Here is a 21,575-nt window from a genome sequence, read left to right on the forward strand (position 1 = left end):
CTGAGTGTAAAAGCGAAGCTCTCAATTTACCGGTCGATCTACGTCCCTACCCTCACCTATTGGCCACGAGCTGTGGGTAGTGACCGAAAGAACGAGATCGCGGATACAAGCGGCAGAAATGAGCTTCCTCCGAAGGGTGGCTGGCCTCTCCCTTAGAGATAGGGTGAGAAGTTCGGCCATCCGGGAGGGGCTCAGAGTAGAGCAGCTGCTGCTCCACATCGAAAGGAGCCAGCTGAGGTGGTTCGGGCATCTGACAAGGATGCCCCCTGGGCGCCTCCTGGGTGAGGTGTTCCAGGCATGTCCCACTGGGAGGAGGCCCCGGGGCAGACCCAGGACACGCTGGAGAGATTATATCTCTCGGCTGGCCTGGGAACGCCTTGGTATTCCCCCGGATAAGCTGGAGGAGGTGGCTGGGGAGAGGGAGGTCTGGGCCTCTTTGCTTAGGCTGCTGCCCCCGCGACCCGGCCCCGGACAAAGCGGATGAAGATGGATGGATGGATGGATGGAATATTTAAATAAAAACAAGCTGCTGATTATTTCACATTTTACTTGTGAGCAACGGCACATTTAAATCTTACAAATATAGTTATTTGGCTTATATCGTGATAGATATCGTTATCGCCTGAAATGAAAAAAAAAACATATCGTGATATGAAAAAATCTCATATCGCCCAGCTCTAATCAGCAGCTTGTTTTTATTTAAATATTTATTTCCCATAATAAGTTCAACAGGGTAGATGTACTTAAGGAACATGGGACTTTTTCAGATAAATAAAGGCAAATATTGCAAACTACACAAAAGGCAGCCGCTAAAGCGTTTAAGTTTCAAAATAGAACAAACGAAACAGACGACTAAATTGTCAATTCCACTTAGAAACAAAATATTAATTCTAAAAATAAATCTTAGTTTGTTTTACAGAAGAACAGACAAAACTGACTAACTTTTGTCAATATCAAATAAACTGAGAACTAAAAGGAAATTCTCAATCTCTCCTTGTTGTATAGCTGAGCTTTTCAAACAGTTTTAACAGTTACTTTAGTCTGACAAAAGCCGAATGACGAATTAGCGCTTCCAGTCAGAGACTGAGGCTACGTCCACACGTACACGGGTATTTTTGAAAACGGAGATTTTCCGTTTTCGTTTTAAAAAATAATCCCGTCCACACATAAAGGCAGAAATGAAGGAAAACGCTGCTATGAACATGCCAAAGCAGCAGGTGGCGCTAGATTCCTAACCGTGCAGAAATGTTGGCCAATCAGAAGTCTAGAAGCCTCGGTGGGAAAAAGTAAACAAAGCTGGGGCATAGAAGCAGAACCGAGTCGTATGTGTGGACGGACAGTAACTGTGTGTATATGTAAGCATTTAAACACTGCAGAGAGTAGAATTAACAGTAACAGTATTGTAGAAATTCATTTCACCGAAACAATAACGTGGCGCACAGTGTGACGCATGCACCAGTTTATTGTATTTCCAGACTTGCTTTCGGCACAATTTACAGTGCACGCTACTCTGTTTTTTGTCAGACTTGAAATAGCCGAAATACCTTCACACTACGGAACTTCTTTGGCTCTTCCGTTCGACAATCTCTCCGGCATTGGAACCATCATCTGTTTTCTCTTCGGTCACGCTCGGTTGATTTTTCTAGTCGGCACACTCATTTCCTCCATTACCCGGGCGGTACGGTGGCTGGCTGCTTCCCAAACAAATACACATGTGCGGCTTGGCACTTGTGCTGTACGTAACAAGTCACGCGACGAGATGCTGCGGCTGTGATTGGTTCGGCTCTGCGCTACTTAATTTGGATTGGCTGACCTTTTTTTTTTTTTTTTTTTTTTTTAAGAGGACAAGAGCGGCGAGGTCTATCGCGATAGTTTAATTTTTCTATCGAGTAAAAGTTATATCACGATACATATCGTTATCGTTCTATCGCCCAGCTCTAGCTGAGCCTTTTTGTAAAAATGGATTTAACTGTCTTTTCGCTCTTCTCTCCTTGATCCAAACACATCTGACTGAAGACATGGGGCTTGCTGCAGTGTAACATCTCTCCATCAATCAAAAGACTGCTGCTCTGACAGCAATGATAAAACTGCACTTGTGATGATAGCATTTTCACTTATCTGTTGACAGCTATTACACTTTCCTGTAGGTTGTGACAATCAAACCAATGACCATGTTACCACGTTTGGCTCTATAACCGCCCCACTCAATTTTTTCCCCTTCTACCTGACTGTGACATTGCAATGATGAAAAACATTATCAGAAAATTGGATTTGCACTGAAAGATGACAGAAACCAACAGATGCCGTTTAGTAGGTGAGTGTTGTAGGTGACTTCACTGGGCAGTGTTAAAATTCGAAAACTGATTTCAATCCCTGCAATCGTGGAAGCATGCTTTATTGCACATTGAGTCATTTTAAGTTTCAAATATGGTTCTGGTAGGTGTTTTAATAGTTTTTGTTTTTTTTTAATCCTGCAGCAGAGGAGGCAGAGGAGATGAGGCACTGCTCGGCTGAGACATCTAATGAATATTATACTCACAAGGCCCCCTCAGTGGGTAAGAAAATTACATCAGCTCCATATCTGATGGTTCTTCATCTGACAACAGTAGACAGGCCTCAATACACAATCAGTACAGGCTCCAGCTTCTGTACATACTGGCATGCTTTGTGACAACTTTGTTTGATGATTTCTCTGTAAAGTGGACTATGGAGAGGGCAACAGATATTATGAAGCAGTGTCGCAGCCTCAATCTGGATCATTTACCCAACCGTGCATGGAAAAAGTGTTTTAAAGCCTTAATTTTATTTAAATTTACAATGGCTTGAACATGCTCCGTTTACAGTTACCTCAGATTATGTTATCACAATTGTGAAATTTTACCACCAGTGTCTTTTTCATATGTTAAGCTTCAGCTTCCTGGTTAGCATCAATGCCAGACCCTCACCCACAAACATACAGGACTTCTTACTTGAAACAAAAGAGAAACTACCAGTCAATGCTAACCTGATGTGGCAACAGCACTCCTGATAATCCAAGTCGTGTTATGGCCAGCAAGGATAAAGACAGAGGAATAATAGCCTCTGGTGAAGTGATTCTGACTAGAGAACAGCATGTCTACAGCAAAAAGGCACCAATCCTTTAGGAGCAGTGTCTTTTTAAAACCATCCAGCTGCAATGGAGGCAAAATAACTTCCTCTGTGATGATCCCACCCAAGTTGGCCAGGCAATACTTTTGCATCCAAGGGATTGGATATCTTGGAGATTGTTTGTAGTTTCCATTTATAAAGCACACTATTTTAAAAAATGACTTCAATCTGCCTTGTTGTTTTAGAAATGGTAGCAGTGGCAGTCCTTTGGCATTGTTCTGTCTGGCGGCAACCTCTGTTGAACCTTGTGAAAAGCACAGCTGTTTCCTGCAGGAGTCCATTGTTTTATTATCCTGTTAGCTTAAAATGTTGATGTTTCAATAATATTGTTTTTGAATAAGTTTCATATAACTACCATGGTATTAGATGTATAAAATAAACCCAGGAAATAATATTTTGTGTATTACTCGATGCATTTATTGTTAGCATGTTCAGACCAGTTAGGGAAAACACACAGAAACTGCAACCCTTACATTAAACCACAATAGAAATGGGTTTTTTGGTTATGTGTACACACACACACACACACACACACACACACACACACACACACACACACACACAGAGCAAGGATTTACTGACGACTGACTGACATTATTAAAGGAGACCTTCCCACTCCCTGGCTTAACCTGGGTAATTTTTCAGGACTTTGTTAGGCTTAAACTCTATTAGCGGGACTTCATTTTAGCTGAACTCAAAAGCTATAGCCTCAAGGCCTTAGCACAAAACGCAGCTTACAAACCTGCATGCTAACAGAGCTGGTATTTGTGTCCGTCTATCTTTTAACGTCTGTGTGACACTCAAGCTCATTTGTGGACATCAATATAAATATGAGCTTGTTTCAAAATAATAATGTTGGTTCCACTCCATCAAGGGAGACTCCTGTAGCCTGGGGGAGTCAGAAGAGGCTATAATGAGGGAGGAGGGAAAGATTGTGAAAGAATAAAACCTCTCCCGCTCTTTGATGTACTCGCACACACACAAAGAAATACCATTCCTGGAGAACATGTACAATACGCCACAACCCCCACGCCGACTCCATCTTCCCACATAATACCTCACCAGGCATCTACTCTTTAAGCAACAAATCAAAACCGGTGGGCGTTATCACACTTCAGCGGGGGGGGGGGGGGAGAATAGTACTGAACAGCTTTGTTTTTCTGAAGTCCTCGAGAAGGAAAGCGCTTCACTGGGGTCATATGAAGAAACAAAGAAAAATCATAAGACAATAAATTGAGGAGTGTAATTTGGTTTGTAAATTGCTTTTTTAAAAAATGCAGCAGTTTAGGTTTTATAATTGTAGATTTTGTCCTGTAGCATTTGAATTTAGCTTCCACTAATTATATTTTAAAGCTGAAATAATGATGAATGATTCCAGCTTTCCACTTTAGTAGTTCATAAAAAAAAAAAAAAAAAATAGCACACAATTTTTATTTTAATAAAACAAACATAAAAAGTGCATTGATGGCATTTTTTTATTTGCCGCTTTCAATTTCAACTGGTGACCCACTGATAATGAGTTTTTGCAGATTGAGATTTTCTTTCTATTAATTATAGCTAAAGTATATACAATTGGAAAAAAAAAAAAAAAAAAAAAAAAAAAAAAAAAAATCACATTTTCTTCAGAATTTTATTTTCATAATAAGAGAAATAATTCAACTTTAAAAATGCCCCACAATCTTTTTTCACTAAAACTACTCAAAAATGAAGTGCAAATAATTAACTAACGTATTTAAAAAGCGCAACAGCTTTATAGAACACAACAAATGTCAGGTACTTACATTATTTTCCAGTATAAATTCAAAACCTTTATCTGTATTAATTAGGTTTGATCCAATAAGGTTTGATGTCAGCGGTCAATGATCAACAGCAGACAGCTCGCAAATATTTAATTTCCCAATTGAGGAATTCAATTATTATTACCAGTCTTTTTCTAATTCATGACGCTCTTTTTTTAAATCTGCCAAGCCACATTTTCATGTCGCATCTCATCTAACACTTGCAACACAGATGCATCTGGGCGCGCATGAGTTTGCATGCCTGGACTTCTGTACGCTTTGTTAATGTGTGCGCAGAGCAGATACACCGATCCATCATCATCGTCAGTGTGTAATACAGGCACATTGGCGGAGGTGCTTGTTTCTATTGGAAAGAGTCGATAACTCTTTATCTATTTATTTTTCCCGTGCATGTTTGGGTCATACATTGTACTTAATGGAGGGTGAATAGCACTAACATAATGGTAGGCTCCTCTGCTCTGCAGGCTACGCCATCCAAAAAGTAACAGCTACACAGTGTTGTGTATTTTAAGCCGAGGTAATTTATCAAATTTCTGAAGGCTCCATTTTCAATTATGGAGAGCGGCTGGTCCTCCAGGGCCATAATTTTCCTTGTAATTGCTTTGGTTCTTTTCACTGCTCATACCAAGAAGAGGCTGCTGGCTTATGACTGGCTCCGACCTCTAGCTAGTTTTAGCTTTAGCCACTTTCCGTTTGTTAGCCTCTTCATTCTGGAGACATTCAGTTGAATGATAGTGTTTTAAAGCTGCATTCCATCTGAAATGGGAAGTTGGAAATCCCAATATCAGAATCTGACTTTTTAAGATGGAACACCCCCTCAAGTTGGATTTCCCTCTGAGAAAGTTGGAGAAACGCCACCAACCCCGACTTTACAATCCAAGATTGGATCAGTAAACATAAACAGTAGTAAAATTGTACAACATCTACACTGTAGTGCCACTGTTGTGCATTTCTGACTCACTAAATAAGCCACACAGAGAGAACTGACCGGCATCTATCTGTGATTGTGCTGCTAGTGGTGCATGAATTGCACCAACTTGCTAAGGAAGAGAAGCCCTTTTTCCCCAGCTACCACCACTGAAACACAGATTCAGGAGTAAAATCTGAATTCTGAGGTAAAAGAGATACCCAGTGTCTGATTATGTACATGTATTACAGAGTGCAAGCTTTCGCAATGAGAACTGATATCTATAATCAAGTCCAAGAAACAAATCCATCATGCTGCAGCATTGAAAGGCAGTGTGATTGAATGGCTGATGACACCCCCATTTTTTCTACACAATCAGACCTGCCCTGGAGTGATGAGCTCCAAACAGCTCTGGGCTATTTTAGATCTAGGACAGTACAATTCACTTTGGGACAGCATCTCCCCTTTTCTCCGCACTGCCTTTCTCCTCTTCTATTCGCTTTTCCTGAAACATCTCATCACTCAAACACCTCATGGGTCTGTATTCCTAGATTGAGTGAAATCCTAACATAAAATAGGAATGATTTTCACATCTAAAGCACCTAGACTGTTGAACAGCAGTATTCATTTATGGAGATTGTTACCCTGGTTAACATTAGACATTTCGAAGACCTGCGCTACAGTAAAGAGTAATATTGACTGCAACATGCTTCGAATAAAATATCAACACACAAGAGTGACTTTTTTCCTCTCTCTTAAAATGGATGATGTGATTACAATACTAAAATTAACAGTACATGCTGAAGCTGAAGAGCAAAAGGTTAGCAACATCACCTTCGCTGAGGTTAAAAGAAAGTGGGTGGTAAGTGTTTATTTAAAGGTGTTCATTAGCAGCTTCTGTCTAACTTTTTAAAATAATATGACTTTTAATGAGTTCTCACAGCAACTAGGAAATTAAAGTAATGGCAGTTGGGCTGAACAGCAGTGGGAAAAAAACTTGGAAGTCTACAGCCACACTAATTGGTCAGTGAGACTGCAGTCACGCATTAAAGAGCAGACAGCAAGTGTTGAATCGGTGATAAATGGAGGTTAAAGGATCTAAAGACACCCCCCCAAAAAACAAAAAACAAAAACACACTCAGGTAAGCCCAAGGTCAGGTGAAACACTGCAATAGACCACAAAGTGTACTTCTGAGGGAAGTTGGCTATTAACTTGTATATCCCTAATAACAGGATATTCTACAGATTAGCAGCACAGTGTGGTTCTAATTACAGAAAAGGTTCGACAATATTCATAAGGCTGCTAGTATCTTCTCACAATTTAATGCAGCTGGGAGTAAATTAACCTGAGAGGATTTCCACTGTAACACCTGACGGCTGCATGCGGTGCAACTTATGGGCTTTGCATAAACAGAATTTGAAATAACAATACATAAAGTGACTAGGGCTTCACGATATTAGGAAAACCTGCGATGTGCGATAACTGTGATCAATATTGCGATAACGATATGACTTGCGATAAAATAAATAGCAAAACAAAAAAATGAATACATAATTTCCGTTTTACTGCAACAGTTTTATTTAAAGAAAGCGGCTGTATTAGCAGTGTAACAACAAAGTGCACTTTAACATTGAAGTGTCTGTGAAGGTTCTCAGTCATGCAGGTCATCGTAGTCAAAGGAGCTTGCAAAGAAAAGCGTCTGGACTTCTTTAAGTTGCTTGAAGCTGTTTCACCTCTCATCCGAGAAGCTTCTTCAGTTCTAAGGTCAAATGGTGGGGAGTCCCAGATTTAAACCTAGTGGGAGTATCCCCCCCCGCAGAGGGACAAAAGGACCCCCTGATGATCCTCTAATCGCCTGAGCCAAGGTGTGAAAACGGGTGTGGGTCCCAATCAGCCAGGGTTTCGGGTGAGTTCATTGTGAAACCTGGCCCCACCTTATCATGCGAATTCCTGAGGTCAGATGGCCCAGGATGTGAGTGGGCGTTAAGGTGTCTGGGGAGGGAACTCAAAACTGGATTATAGATGGCAGACAGTTGGTGTCGTAAACCCCCGCCTCTGTTCAAAGATGGTAGCTCACAGTGGACGTAAATGGCTTCTTTCACTCCTCTTTCAAACCATCTGTCCTCTCTGTCCAAAATGTGAACATTGGCATCCTCGAAAGAGTGTCCTTTATCCTTAAGATGCAGATGGACTGCTGAGTCTTGTCCTGTGGAGGTGGCTCTTCTATGTTGTGCCATGCGCTTGTGAAGTGGCTGTTTGGTCTCTCCAATGTAGAGGTCTGGGCATTCCTCGCTGCACTGTACATCAGGAGGTCCTTTTGTCCCTCTGCGGGGGGATACTCCCACTAGGTTTAAATCTGGGACTCCCCACCATTTGACCTTAGAACTGAAGAAGCTTCTCGGATGAGAGGTGAAACGTCTTCAAGTAACTTAAAGAAGTCCAAACGCTTTTCTTTGCAAGCTCCTTTGACTTTAACATTGAAACATTACCCCCATAAAAAAAAAAATTCTGAGGCTTGAATTCTGAAAGACATCCTTCCTGGTCTCTATAATTAGTTTTAAATAAACATAATATAAATTATACTGCAAATTATTTCAATGCAGTTGTTCATCATTTTACCACTCACCAAGTAGTAATGATGCAAGTCAAAACTGTTGAGGAAACTTTACTGTAGTGCTTGCGTAGTTTTCAGCTTGGCTCAGTTCAAACATGACGGTCTTGCGGCATGTTTCGTACATTTGTGGAATGGCGACATGGGAAAAGTAGTTTTGTGAGGGGATGCGGTATCTCTGGTCCATCTTATGTATCAGACTGGTGAAGCCCTCTCTGTGAAGTGTATTTATAGGCATCATGTCTTTAGCCAAAAAAAATGTGTAATGGCCTCTGTTATTTCTTTATACCGCTTCGACGTTTTCTCATAAGGAGTTCCACTTGAAAAATCTGATAGAGACGGCTGTTGGACTGCTGTGCTCTTTGTCTTAACATTAGCAACCTTTGTTTGTCTAGCCCTGTCTTTGTATTGAAGATGATGGTGGAGATTAGTCGTGTTTCCTCTGGTGGTTGCCACGAGTGTTCGGCAAGTTTTGCAGAGTACCTGTGTTTGTAGAATGTCGTCTTTATCAAATCCAAAGTACCTCCAGATAAGCGAGGTACTATTTTGTTTTTTTAGCCATGAGTTCATAGTCAGTAGCGTTCTCGTCATGTGTCTCACTCTCAGCCATTACAGCTCCCCACCTCTAATCCATGTGATTGGTTAATGCCGTGAAGGGCTCTATACGACTGATCAAATGGGTAAAGTGGTTTCTTTTATTGGTAAATTCTTTAAAGCACGTGTGTAAACATTTTAAGGTACCCAATTATCGCAGTTTACGCCATCTTTTGCGATGGGCCCATCACACAGGCTGATATCGCAATGACAATAAATTTTCGATTTATTGTGCAGGCCTAAAAGTGACTGTTGCACACCTGCAATAACCTTAATATTTTCTACCAAATACTAACCTGTACCTGCAGCTGGTAAGTATCTACTAAGGTCTATTTATAAAAAAAAAAAACCAAACAAAAAAAACGTTTTGCACCACAGTTGTTATGTGTCAGTTACATATGTTCAGACTTTAAAAAAAAATGCTTAATCTCGAGTCACCTCAAATGGTCTGGACAGCATTTATCTGTAGGATATCTAGCCTGTTGGTCTGCTGTTTAACTCTGCTGTCAAAAAGCCATATGTGGTGTGCCTATTAGAGCTGGGCGATATATCGAGTTTTTAAAAAATATCGATATATTTTTATACGAGATATAAGATGTGACAATATCCTTTATATCGATATAGTCTATGTTACGTTATAATTATACTTGTGGAGCCGCAAGTTTGCCTCTCTTTCGTCTACTTTCGTCTTTACGCAATGTTACTCGGCCTCGCCTCTCCTTCACTGAACACAACTCCCCCTCCTCCCCCATCGCTTCGCCTGCAGGAAGCGACAAGATGGACACGGCAAATCTCCGTTAACGAGTTACTGCGCATCGCCCCGTGCGTGGGGCTGGATGGCGTCAACGTGTTAGCTAGCTAACCACGCTAACGAGCTAACCACGCTAACGCCATGCAGCCCAGAGGTGCTGCATGGACTAAAATCCTTTCATTTTCTCAAAAGTTGACAGCGCGCCTTATGTATGAATTCTGGTTGTGCTTGATGGCCGCGAACCGATTTTATGTGGAACACGGCGCTCAGCAATCTGTCAAAAAATGTTTTAGTACGACTTTGGTAAGCTACGGAGCTGCACCGCTTGATGGATTGTCGGAGCATTACGGCTGAGCCTCGCGGAGTGATACGTACTGTGCTTCAACGTAATATTACCCTACTGTGTATAAGGACCATAAATGGAACCTGTTAAGAGACGTGGTTACGAAGCGGATTTCAAACTCCAGGCTGTCAGTCACGCAGTAGAAGTTGGGAACAGAGCAGCTGTGAAATCTGTCTGTGTTACTATGCTCAGCGTCTTTTAGTTTACATTTTGACTGCACAATTGTGAGCTTTTTGTTATGCACAAAAACAACATTGTTTTCTTTTATTTATGGAGCATTATTATTTAATAAATGCTCATAATTTATTTTTGAGTAAATTTTATGTACATCTGCTCTATGTTAATAAAAGTGCCTGTGTGACATCTGGGACACAGCTTTGACTAAGAACTCTCTTTTTGTTCTTACTTCATGGCTTTAAAAAAAATAAATATCGAGATATATATCTTATATCGCCACCCAGCTAAAAAAATATCGAGATACGAATTTTGGGTCATATCGCCCAGCCCTAGTGCCTATGTCTATTTACTCTTGAGGAGACTGATATGCAAGTCTGATATGAATCGATGAGTTATTGAAGCACATTTACACTAAGTAAAGCGCTATACAAATACAGGCCATTTACCATTTTTAACTGATAATTGTGTTACTGAAGCTGAACTGAACTTGATGTTGTTAGCTTCTGTTAGCAGCTTTTACTGAAACATTCTTAGAAGTGGGTCTAACATCGTCTAACCCAGGCAACTGCAAAATAAACTCCCATGTGATACAAGAGTGGTATCAAACTGTTTATCAGAAAGAAAGTGCTGGCATAACCTTAAAGCTTATAACCAGATGCTGTTATAGCCGGTCACACTTCTAATCTGCTGACAAGTCACTACGGCACTATCAAGAACAAACAAGCATGTTAACGCATGTTTTCTTATGTTACAGCCCTGACTTCAGAGCTTTTCTTTCTTAACCCAGCACCAGCACTCACAGCAGCTTGGTTACCTGCCTATACTGCCAGTTATCTATCAGCACCTTTGGTTGTGTACCACAATAGATGTGGTTAACAGAGCATCTCTTTGTCAGTTTAATAGGGAGATGTTTTTGTCAGGGTGCACACTTACACCTTCAGGCTTTGTAAATAGAGTGTTCATTGATAGCATGAAACATTTTACTTGCAGATAGTACATAAATCCATCCTGCAAAATAAAATATGGAATTTAAAACTTTAGTGTAAAATACAGCTTTTACAATAAGCAATGTTAAATATATCAAAATGTGATTGCCATTGAATTTATATTCTGAATAATTTGATCACACAAAGGTATATACACACACAAACACAAACTCATACATACTAGACCATACAGCTTTATGAGCCAGGACTTGGTGGTTAAACCCAAGGTAAACAATCAATTCTCAGAGGCAGTATTAACAGCAGACAGGCATTATTGCCTGCAATGAAGGTGGGACTTGACAAATATGGGTGGAGGGAAAGAAAACAAAAGAACACCACCATTATATTGCAGTTAATATAGAAAGAACAAAACTGACGCGAAACTTTTAACATTTCGTCGTCTTCAAATGCAATGACACTGTGGGTGGGAATCACAGTAATTCACAAGCAAATACTATCACAATTTGTTGCCCACGATAATGACAGTATCACGATACATTGAATCGCAAAACACTGCAAGACAATCATCTACAGCACAGCATGATATCCTCTATTTATTCACATTATTGCGAAGTGGGTGAATTAAATCTTCCTGGATTTCTGAGGCCGATCAGTATTACCCCTCAGCAAATACATATTTTTAAAGAAATAATTCTAAAACTATTGATATTGGGCACATTGATAACTGCAATACTATAGTTGGCCAATCCGAAGGTACACTGGAGCATTTTTTCCAGTATCCCAAAAAGCCCCTGACACTGAGGCACTGTGCAAAGAACCATGAGTGTAAAACAATGTTTTAAAAACAGCACACTAGCTAACATGATAGTAACCCCTTTAACACAGCCAAAGATTAAAGTTCTGTTTATCTTGTCAGTTTTCAAAAAAGAAAGTAGATAAGTCAAGTCTTTGTCACTATAAAAACACAGTGGGACATTTTATTTCAAACTATGCAGTTACTGTATTACTTCAAACCTAGTTGGCATTTCTCTACTCTTATTATCAATCAGCTTGTGTAGATGGCCGATTAAGATCAATGATGGTCAGAGCTAACGGCTATACCTCTATCTCGTCCACCTAACCGTTTCTCTCTATTTCTCTCTCTCTCACACACACACTTAGAAATAAAAGTCTAAGTTCAGCTGACATCCAACCGCTTAATTTCACTAACTGAAGTTGGCCAAATCAGTCCGTGTTTTATGTCAATGTGCAAAAACATTTCTTAATTCTGGAATTCTGAAACAACCTCCCTTTGTTCATGTTCCCGTTTCTCTTTGACTCACCACATATTTTATTTTCGTTTTGTTATTTTGTGTAAGTGTGTGTATATTTAGGCCACACACAGTTACATAGGGTGGATAATGACACCATAATGGTTGGCTCCTCTGCCATGAGTCATAATATGATAGGAATGGGATAACTGGACTATGAAGCAAATTTCCCAACCTTAACATATAGATATCAATACACTTGCAAGCAGCTCATAAAGACTAGTAAATTTATTGGTATAGCTCTATACGCTACTAAAGACCAATGTTTCATGTAGCCCTTTTCCACTAGTACCTGACTCTACTGTACCTTTCAGTCCTTTTCCATTATAGTCGTGTACCACCTAATGTGTGTAGGGTTGTAATAGCAGCATGGTTGGGAGTCCTGTGACACCATTTGAACACCGAAAAAAGGATGACATTGAGGCGACGGTACATCTGTTGCTCAGTGTGTGGCTTTTTTCTAGACTCAGGCACCACTGTGGTTTTTTGTGTAGCCATTTCCCTCATTGCTGGAATTCAAAAATGGCAGATGTGATTTTCTTGAAGGCAGTGGCATGCAGTCTTTCAGCGTCACATTTTGGATCACCTCAGATTGCTTGGAACCCCAGCCAATTGGGTACTAAAAAAGTACCAAACACCAAAGAGTGGGTAAGAGTGGAAAAGGATTATTAGTAGCATTGCTCATTGTCCTGGTTAACAAGTACACACTGAAGGCTGGTGGGAAATTTGCCACACTTAGCTGAGACTAGGGCTGGGCGATATGGCCTAAAATTCATATCTCGATATTCTTTAGCTGGATGGTGATATATGATATATATCTCGATATTTTTTAAAGCCATAAAGTAGGAACGAAAAGAGAGTTCTTAGTCAAAGCTGTGTCCCAGATGTCACACAGGCACTTTTATTAACATAGAGCAGATGTACATGAAAAAATTACTCGGAAATAAATTATGAGCATTTATTAAATAATAATTCTCCATAAATAAAATAAAACAATGCTGTTTTTGTGCATAACAAAAAGCTCACAATTGTGCAGTCAAAATGTAAACTAAAAGACGTTGAGCATAATAACAAACACAGACAGATTTCGCAGCTGCTCTGTTCCCAACTTCTACTGCGTGACTGACAGCTTTGAGTCTGCTTCGTAACCATGTCTCTTACAGGTGCCATTTGTGGTCCTTATACACACAATACGGTAATACTACGTTGAAGCACAGTATGCATTACTCCACGGGGCTCCTGACTACAGTAGCTGTAATGCTCCAACAATCTATCAAGCGGTGCGGCTTCGTAGCTTACCAAAGTCGTACGACAGCATTTTTGACAGATTGCTGAGCGCTGTGTACCACATAAAATCGGTTTGCGGTCAGTAAGCACAACCAGAACTCATACATAAGGCACACTGTCGATTTTTGTGAAAATGAAAGGATTTTAGTGTAAGGTTATAGTCCGAAAAATACGGTATACGAGTTTTGTAAGGTAGTTTGTTTCGGGGCAGGAGGCTGGGAGACAGCACACAGTTTCACACACGCTTCATTTTGCCCTTTATGGTGCTGTTGTAAATTGTGAAAATACTAGTAATGCTAGATGCACGGCGTTAACGAGGTAACCGCTAACGCATTGACGCCCACGCACGGGGCAATCCGCGGTAACTTGTTAACGGAGATTTGCCGCGTTAATACAGTTATGGCATAAACGTCAGTTTAACGAGTGTAACGTTGCAGCACTAAAATAGTAATCTCCAAATGTTTTCTTTTACTGACCAGCTCCTCTTTGATAGCTGCCGTGTCCATCTTGTCGTTGCCTGCAAGTGAAGCGATGGGGGAGAGGGAGGCAGAGTAACGCAGCATAGAGACAAAAGTGGACGAAAGAGAGGCAAACTTGCGGTTCCACAAGTACAATTATAATGTGACATTAGGGCTGGGCGATATGGCCTAAAATCCATATAATATATCGCGACATATATCGTTACCGCACATGCTTCAAATTATATCGCGATATATTATTTTCTTCTGTGTAACGTATTTTCCACACTAAAAGGCACACTTAAAATCCTTTAATTTTCTCAAAAATCGAGAGTGTGCTTTATGTATGAATTCTGGTTGTGCTTACTGACCTCGAACCGATTGGGGTGTGCAAAAATCTGTTAAAAATGTTTTAGTACAACTTTGGTAAGCCGCACAGCTTGATGGATTGTCAGAGCATTATGGCTGCCGTAGTGAGAAGCTTCGTGGAGTAATCTGGGTCCAAAACTCCGTCCCTTCAGGTCCCAAAGTCAAACGAACACAGAGTTAAAAACGGTCTAAATTCTTTCATCTTTAATAAAATCATCAGCGTTGCTGCTTTACCAAGTGTAACAATTAAGTTTAACATCCATGCATCCATGAAAACAGAATTTATTAAATTTAACGGAGTTACAAGTTAACAGGAAGTTAGCTCGCTAGTTTCCACCTAAACATGACATAGCATGTTCTGACTGAGAGATTTTTGAAACTAATTAAAACGTACAGCTCTGCTACCACTTCCAACATAAACGAAGACAGAAAACTAAACAGCAGTGGCGTTTGCAGGGTTACTGAAGTTGGACTACCTGGTATATAATGTTGTGCTACGTGATTGCTAGCGACACAGCTATGTTAGCATAACATTAGCACAGTGAAGCTGGAGGATGAACGCCAACTCGATAAAAGTTAACGTGAGGGATTCTGGTGGTTAGGGACAAATGCAATCGCATAGCAGGATGCTATACACGGGCCAAACTTCAGTCAGGAGAACAACTGAGATTATTCATCCAGTCATTTGCTATGACTGTCTCTATCGTTGGCCAAATTTATATTGTTTCTATCGTATATCGTTTATATCGCCCACCTCTACGTGACATAGACTATATCGATATAAACGATATTGTCACATCTCATATATTTAAAAACTCGATATATCGCCCAGTCCTAGCTGAGATAGAATTGTTTCAAGAGTGCTGTCCATTCGCACCAGTGCTCTTGTCACTCAATATCTGCTGTGTGTGTAAGCAGCCAAAACCCAAACCTACACTATATCATAATCATCGCGGCTTTAGCTCAGGAGCTACTAATCGGAAGACTGGTGGTTTTAGATCCTTGAGTCTGCATTCCACAGTATCCTTGGGCAATATACTGAACTCTTCGATGCATGCGCTGGAGTGTGAATGTATGTGAATGTTAAACAGAAAGCACTTAGGTAGAAAAAGCATAGAAAAGGGGCTTGTATGAATTAGTGTGAATGAGATGTGTTTTATAAAGCATTTTGAGTGCTGTAGTGGAGTAGAAAAGCACTATGTAAGAACCAGTCCATTTACCATCTACCATCAACATGTATTTTCTGTTTGTTTTAGAGACAGTTGTCCTGGTGGTGGTCTAAAACTAGTGCGCATAGCTTAAGTAATCAATATTTATTACATTTATGTGGTCTGACATCATTTAGGGGAAGCACTTGAATGGCCAGTGCAGCAATAACTTTGGATTTGATCTTATTAAGTGTCCCAGAAAAGCCCTGACACTGTGACAGTGAGCCACTGTGCACAGAAAGATGACTGTAAAACAAAATCCACTTTAAAAATCAAACCATAATGAATTTTATGCTTTACATTTTTTTTTTCTATCTGTCTTTACCTATTTAAGAAGTGGCCCAAGTGCAGTCTAGCCCTTGTTTACAGGAGTACATACCCACAGAGTTTGTGGGGTCATTCAAAAACACTGTGTGTCCCAATCCAATATAATTATACGAGAAACCAATGTGCAGCAGGAGCACATGTATCCTGACAGAGTGTCAAGATCCAGATACACTCAACTTAAAGCCAGAGAAATGTCCTCACTTCACCTCATACAATATTTTTTCCTTTCGGACTGCTCATAACACCCACTCTGTTACAGTTCTGCAGTGTGATGCAGTGTAACAATGGCTACTGACACCACAAAAAACTCTCAGCAGTCACTATAAGACATCTACTGTATTTCAGTAATAAAGATCAAATGTTGTCCCTATAGATTCAGCTAAAACTAATGAGGCTTACAACAATAGCTCTGCACTACGAAGTCTCGCTGACACAAAGGGGTGGATAAAACAATTAAAAAAAAATATTGCAAACTACCCAAATTCTCATTTATTTGAATCAACGCCTCTTTAGAGTCAACAAAAACTCAACATTATCACATCCACAATGTTAAGATTTTTTGTACAACTGTTGTATGGCTGTGCTTAAGTTTCAGTCAGATGTTAATAATAAAACAGCTACTCTTTGTATAGGTTAAATTCAAAAGCTGCTACAGTAGAATAGCATAAAAAGAATTTCTAATAACTGTAGGTATCACTAATGAATAGCCAGCCCGCAGCACAGACGCATGTGAATGTCCATTTGTGCATGTGTACACACAATACGACTGACAGCTGAATGCATTACAACTTTGCCTCCAGGGATCTGTGTCCAACCTTTTATCCTGATGCTTTATTCCCTCTGACATCTCTCACCTGCCGCAGTTTGTATGCATGCATGCATACACTTACATCAAAATTTAATTGTCAAAGAGAGACGACAATCTGACTGAACCATTGTGGTAGACTGATGCTACACAGTGTGAATCTGTGTACAGGGAAAATAAGAGCACTTTGTTGTCTTATCCTCCTATCATCCCACTAGTTCATTTATGAAAACATCAAACAATGTACTTCTGTAAGACCTCTATACATTTTCTAAAATAAAAACACTTTTTTTTCCTTTTTTTTTTTTTTTTTTTTTTTAAAAATAGTGGACATCTAAGAACCTTATTTTCAGTTAATAACTGAATAAGAGCTGAAGAATGAGTCATTCAAGTGGTGCTGAGAGGCCTTGTAGCGAGATCAGTGGACCAAGTAACTACTGGGAAAGTACGCCTACATCTCTTACAGACATTTATGGAGTTGATTACTGAATACTATTTAAATGAATCAGCTGCAATGCACAAATGTATCATGAGATGGTGTGTCTGTTTTAGTAAAATTAAAACAGTCAGTGCCTTTCAATATGTTGCAACTACCTCAAAAACAAAAGAATGTGTTGTTGTAAAATGCCTTTTTTTCTCGACCACCTCTCACTTATAGGGAAAAGGCCACTGCAATGTCACGGATCTAACATGGCAAGCTTCTCTCAGCTGTTCCCTTCCTGGTAAGAGGTCACCACAGAGGATGGATCCACATATTTGATTTAGCACAGGCTTTCAGGCCAGACGTCCTTCCTGACACAACCCTTCCAGGGATCTGACTCTCCTTTCACTCCCAAAGCGGGGGATAACCACTACACTTTAATAATCCTACAACAGAACTGTGGATGTAGCATTTCAGTACACATCTAGAATATATTATTTATTGAACCGATTAAGATGAAAGCAGATATAGCACTACAACAATCACCAGCATGCCTTCATAAAGGGGGATGGAGAATGACAACAACATATCTGCCCTTTAATCCACAATATATTGATGTAGAACAAAACTGTAATATGCACGCAGGCAGCAAGGTGAGAAATGTTTCCCAATTTATTACTATGAAGCACGATGGTACAGGTGCGCTAAATGTCATCTCAAACCAACACGTAGAAAAATACAATTTTAAATTAAATAAAGCATTACTTCTTCTTTTGGCTGCTCCCTTTACGGGTCGCCACAGCGGATCATCTGCCTCCATTTCACCCTCCCTTTAATATCCTCTTCTGTCACACCAGCCATCTGTATATCCTCCTTCACTACATCCACAAATCTTCTCTGTGGTCTAATTAAGGCCTTACTTAATAAAACAAAAAATTATTTTCAGTGCTTAATCACCATTTCATGTGGATTTCATGAAGGTATGACCTACGAATGGTTTGCACGTCTATTTTAAGTGCTGCTTAATCGCTTCAACTGATAGTTAATCAGGAATAAAATGTTGGCCAATTTGTCTGATAATGCTGTAATAACCAATGTTACTTTTCAGGGAAAAGTTCAAAAGCTCCCTTTTTCTCAGTGTGTGTTGCTGCCATCTTTGGTTAATAATACAGTGAAACATCTTTTGATTTTAGACTGTTTGGCAAAATACTGGGACACATTTATTATATTTTTCTAATCTTGATTTTATCCAAATGAACAACTGAAAAAATAAATAACCCCTCTTGATTGATTCCTATACAAGAGAAATATTCAGAGTCCCCAAAATGCAGTTGAATGAATCTTTATGTACAGCAACCTTATTATTACTATTAACCATTGATTTCTTCTAAGATGGTCCAACCATTGAAATGTTTACATCTGCTAACCTCTAAAAGAACAGTAGCATTACTGGAGGTTGAAGTTGAGGGACCGGGAGCTGGACGAGGCACAGGAAATGAAGGTGACTCTGGAAGCTGCCGTCTGTCGGTGCTTCATTCGCCGATCTGTGATGAGCAAATCACTAAGTGGTTCAAACCACACGGGAATGAAGTGCTGGAAAGCTCTGTTACAGAACCGCTGTCTGTCGTAACATTAAGTGACTCCCGCTTTCAACAGTCTGACGGTTTTATGGCTGCATTGTACAGCCTGCCATTCATATACATGAGCCTGCACCCCACACATGCCAAAAGCCATACGACATCCACCGTCTTCCTCAAGCGAAGTAGACAGATGAATCAACTTTAGCATATAGGAACAACACTAGATCTCATCCAGTAGGAAAAAACAAAACCACAAACGTAGTATTTTCTGAGTAGAGCTCCTAAAGCGAACCACTGACCTTTAAGTTAATATACTTTCATCTGGTGGATGCAGTTCTAGTGGATGCCTTTTGATTTATCTAGAGTCACAAAAATAAAGTCAGCCTTTAAAAAAAGACTTCCTTGTTTGTATATTAATAAGATTTAGGGTCTTCAGTCCCCCCCCCAATCACAAAGGAAAGCATTTCTAGATGTCATAATTACAAACAGGACGAAAGTATCACCTATTAGAATCACTGAATGTCTATCATCCACAGAGCAGTGTGCATCTTCCAGTCTCGATCGTAGACTATTATTTTAAATGTACATAGTTTGCTTACACAGTAATGCTCTGGTGAAGCCAACAACAGTAGCATCTCACAAATCCCTTTAGACAGATAAGGCTTCTTGAATTAAATGGGATTAGTAGTCAGTGACTAAAGCAAGTAATCCCCCACCCACCGCCTACAAAAAAGGGAAAAAGAGATGATGGCAAAAAGGATTCATTTCACTGATAAGACTAGTCAAAAACAGGAGGGTAAATAAATAAATAATTACCTGTAACATTTGGAATAATCCTATCTGATATGCACCATTTAAACACACATCTTGTAGTATCAAGTTTTTTAAAAAGTGCCTTTTTTAACTTCTGCCACTGCTCGTTGCATTAGGCATAAATAAATGATCCAGCTTGCATATGTTACCCTGAGCACTGCACTTGGAACTGGCATGTTCACTGATTTCCTATACTGTATACGACGAAAAGCAATTAGATTTAAATCAAATTGAGATGAATAAATAATGACAACGAGCATTAGTTGCAGTGGATATCTGTGCACAGCAGCTAAGTCCTGGTGTAAGTGACATTCAGATAAAGTATACATTTGTTATGAACCCAGGCAGGAGTTGATGGGCACTGACATAGTTAGCCACTTTAATCCAGTGTGCAAACATTTGCACATGCAGAGTAAACCTTTTCTACCCATTTTGACCTTTCCCACTTCTCTCATTCGTCTCCTTCCCCTAAATTCAGCGCCAAACTCTTAACAAATTTAACTCCAGAAACAGTCATTTTCTCCATAGTGGCTGCTGTAGCCTTGAGGCGTTTGTATTTACCCTCACATCAGTGGTTAATATGTAGATATATCAGTCAGAGTGTGGCATGCACTGGCAGTGCACTGCATACCAGAGATAGCAAGCAAAGCCAAAACAGCGATGGTTGGACAAAAATGGTCACACTCAAACAAGCTTAAGACACCATTTTGAAAAATCCACCGATTTCTAGATAACCACTCCGAGATGCCATCTTGCCAATTATCACTAGATTAGCCAGCGTTAGCATGGCGATCCATCCATTCCGAAACACTCCGTGCAGGAATCTGCACGGGTCACATATTACTAACGTTAGCTTAGCTTGCGTGCTAGCCTGAAAAGCCAGTCGCTAACCCGTCGTAGCATCCCTGCATCTCTCGGCACACGCTGCCCCATTTTAAAAAAACGCTAATTAGCAAGTTAGCCGGGGCAAAATTAGCAATGACAATGAAAACCACTCGCAGCAGGTCAGACCCGCAACGCACTGGGAAAACAGCTGCTAACACTACTACCTGGCGGACGACAAATAAAGTGAAAAAACAAAACAACAAAAAACCTGACACATGCTTCAAATAGTATCACTTTAAGTCCGCTGTTTAAGCTAGCCGCTTTAGCTTAGCCCGCTAGTTCCCCACTGTAGCCACCACGGAGGACAATTAAAGGGATACGGAGGGGAAAAAAAGATAGGAAAAAAACCCCGAACAAGCATCAAGAAAACACACAGACATTTCTCCTCTTTGTGATAAAAAGCATAAAAGACTTACCAAAGCTACTCGGTCGATCACGGAAGGGAAAAAAGGAAAGATTCCCCGAATGTGTACGTGCTCTCTCCCGTGTGAGTGTGCTGCCTCGGGTCGGTGCGGACTGGCTCTGCTACAGCAGCGTTTTGTCGGGCCAGTGGCGATGGGAAGACAGCTTTCACCCGGAGAGACGGCCACAGTGTGGGGGATGGGGATGCACTGCCGGGAGGGGAGAGAGGGAGGGATGCAGGGATGCAAGAGACAGAGGAGGGGGGCCAGACCCACCAATAATATAAACTGGAGAGGCTCTGATAATAGCCCGATAATATGTACACCGATTCAGTGCAGTCTCGTAAAAACTGAAATCAGTAAATGGCGTTAGTATGTGCTGCCCGTTTACACTGATTTCACTCCAGTTTCACAACAATGGGACGGTCTCTGAC

The 21,575-nt window shown here is 40.3% G+C and overlaps 1 protein-coding gene across 2 annotated transcripts in view; it reads right to left on the reverse strand.

The window, feature by feature from the left end:
• The window catches only part of fam168a (family with sequence similarity 168 member A), a 47,951-nt gene extending 26,557 nt beyond the window's left edge, over positions 1 to 21,394 (reverse strand). The window contains exon 1 of one of the 2 annotated variants that reach the window (XM_082502036.1): positions 21,157 to 21,394. The gene's annotated coding sequence lies outside the window, so the exon portion shown is untranslated. The remainder of the gene's footprint in view (positions 1 to 21,156) is intronic. The other variant, XM_082502035.1, reaches the window with a different exon arrangement.
• Positions 21,395 to 21,575: the final 181 nt, after the last annotated feature.

This window comes from Aulonocara stuartgranti (assembly GCF_965226115.1).
Source record: "Aulonocara stuartgranti genome assembly, chromosome: 14".
Classification (NCBI taxonomy): Eukaryota; Metazoa; Chordata; class Actinopteri; order Cichliformes; family Cichlidae; genus Aulonocara; species Aulonocara stuartgranti.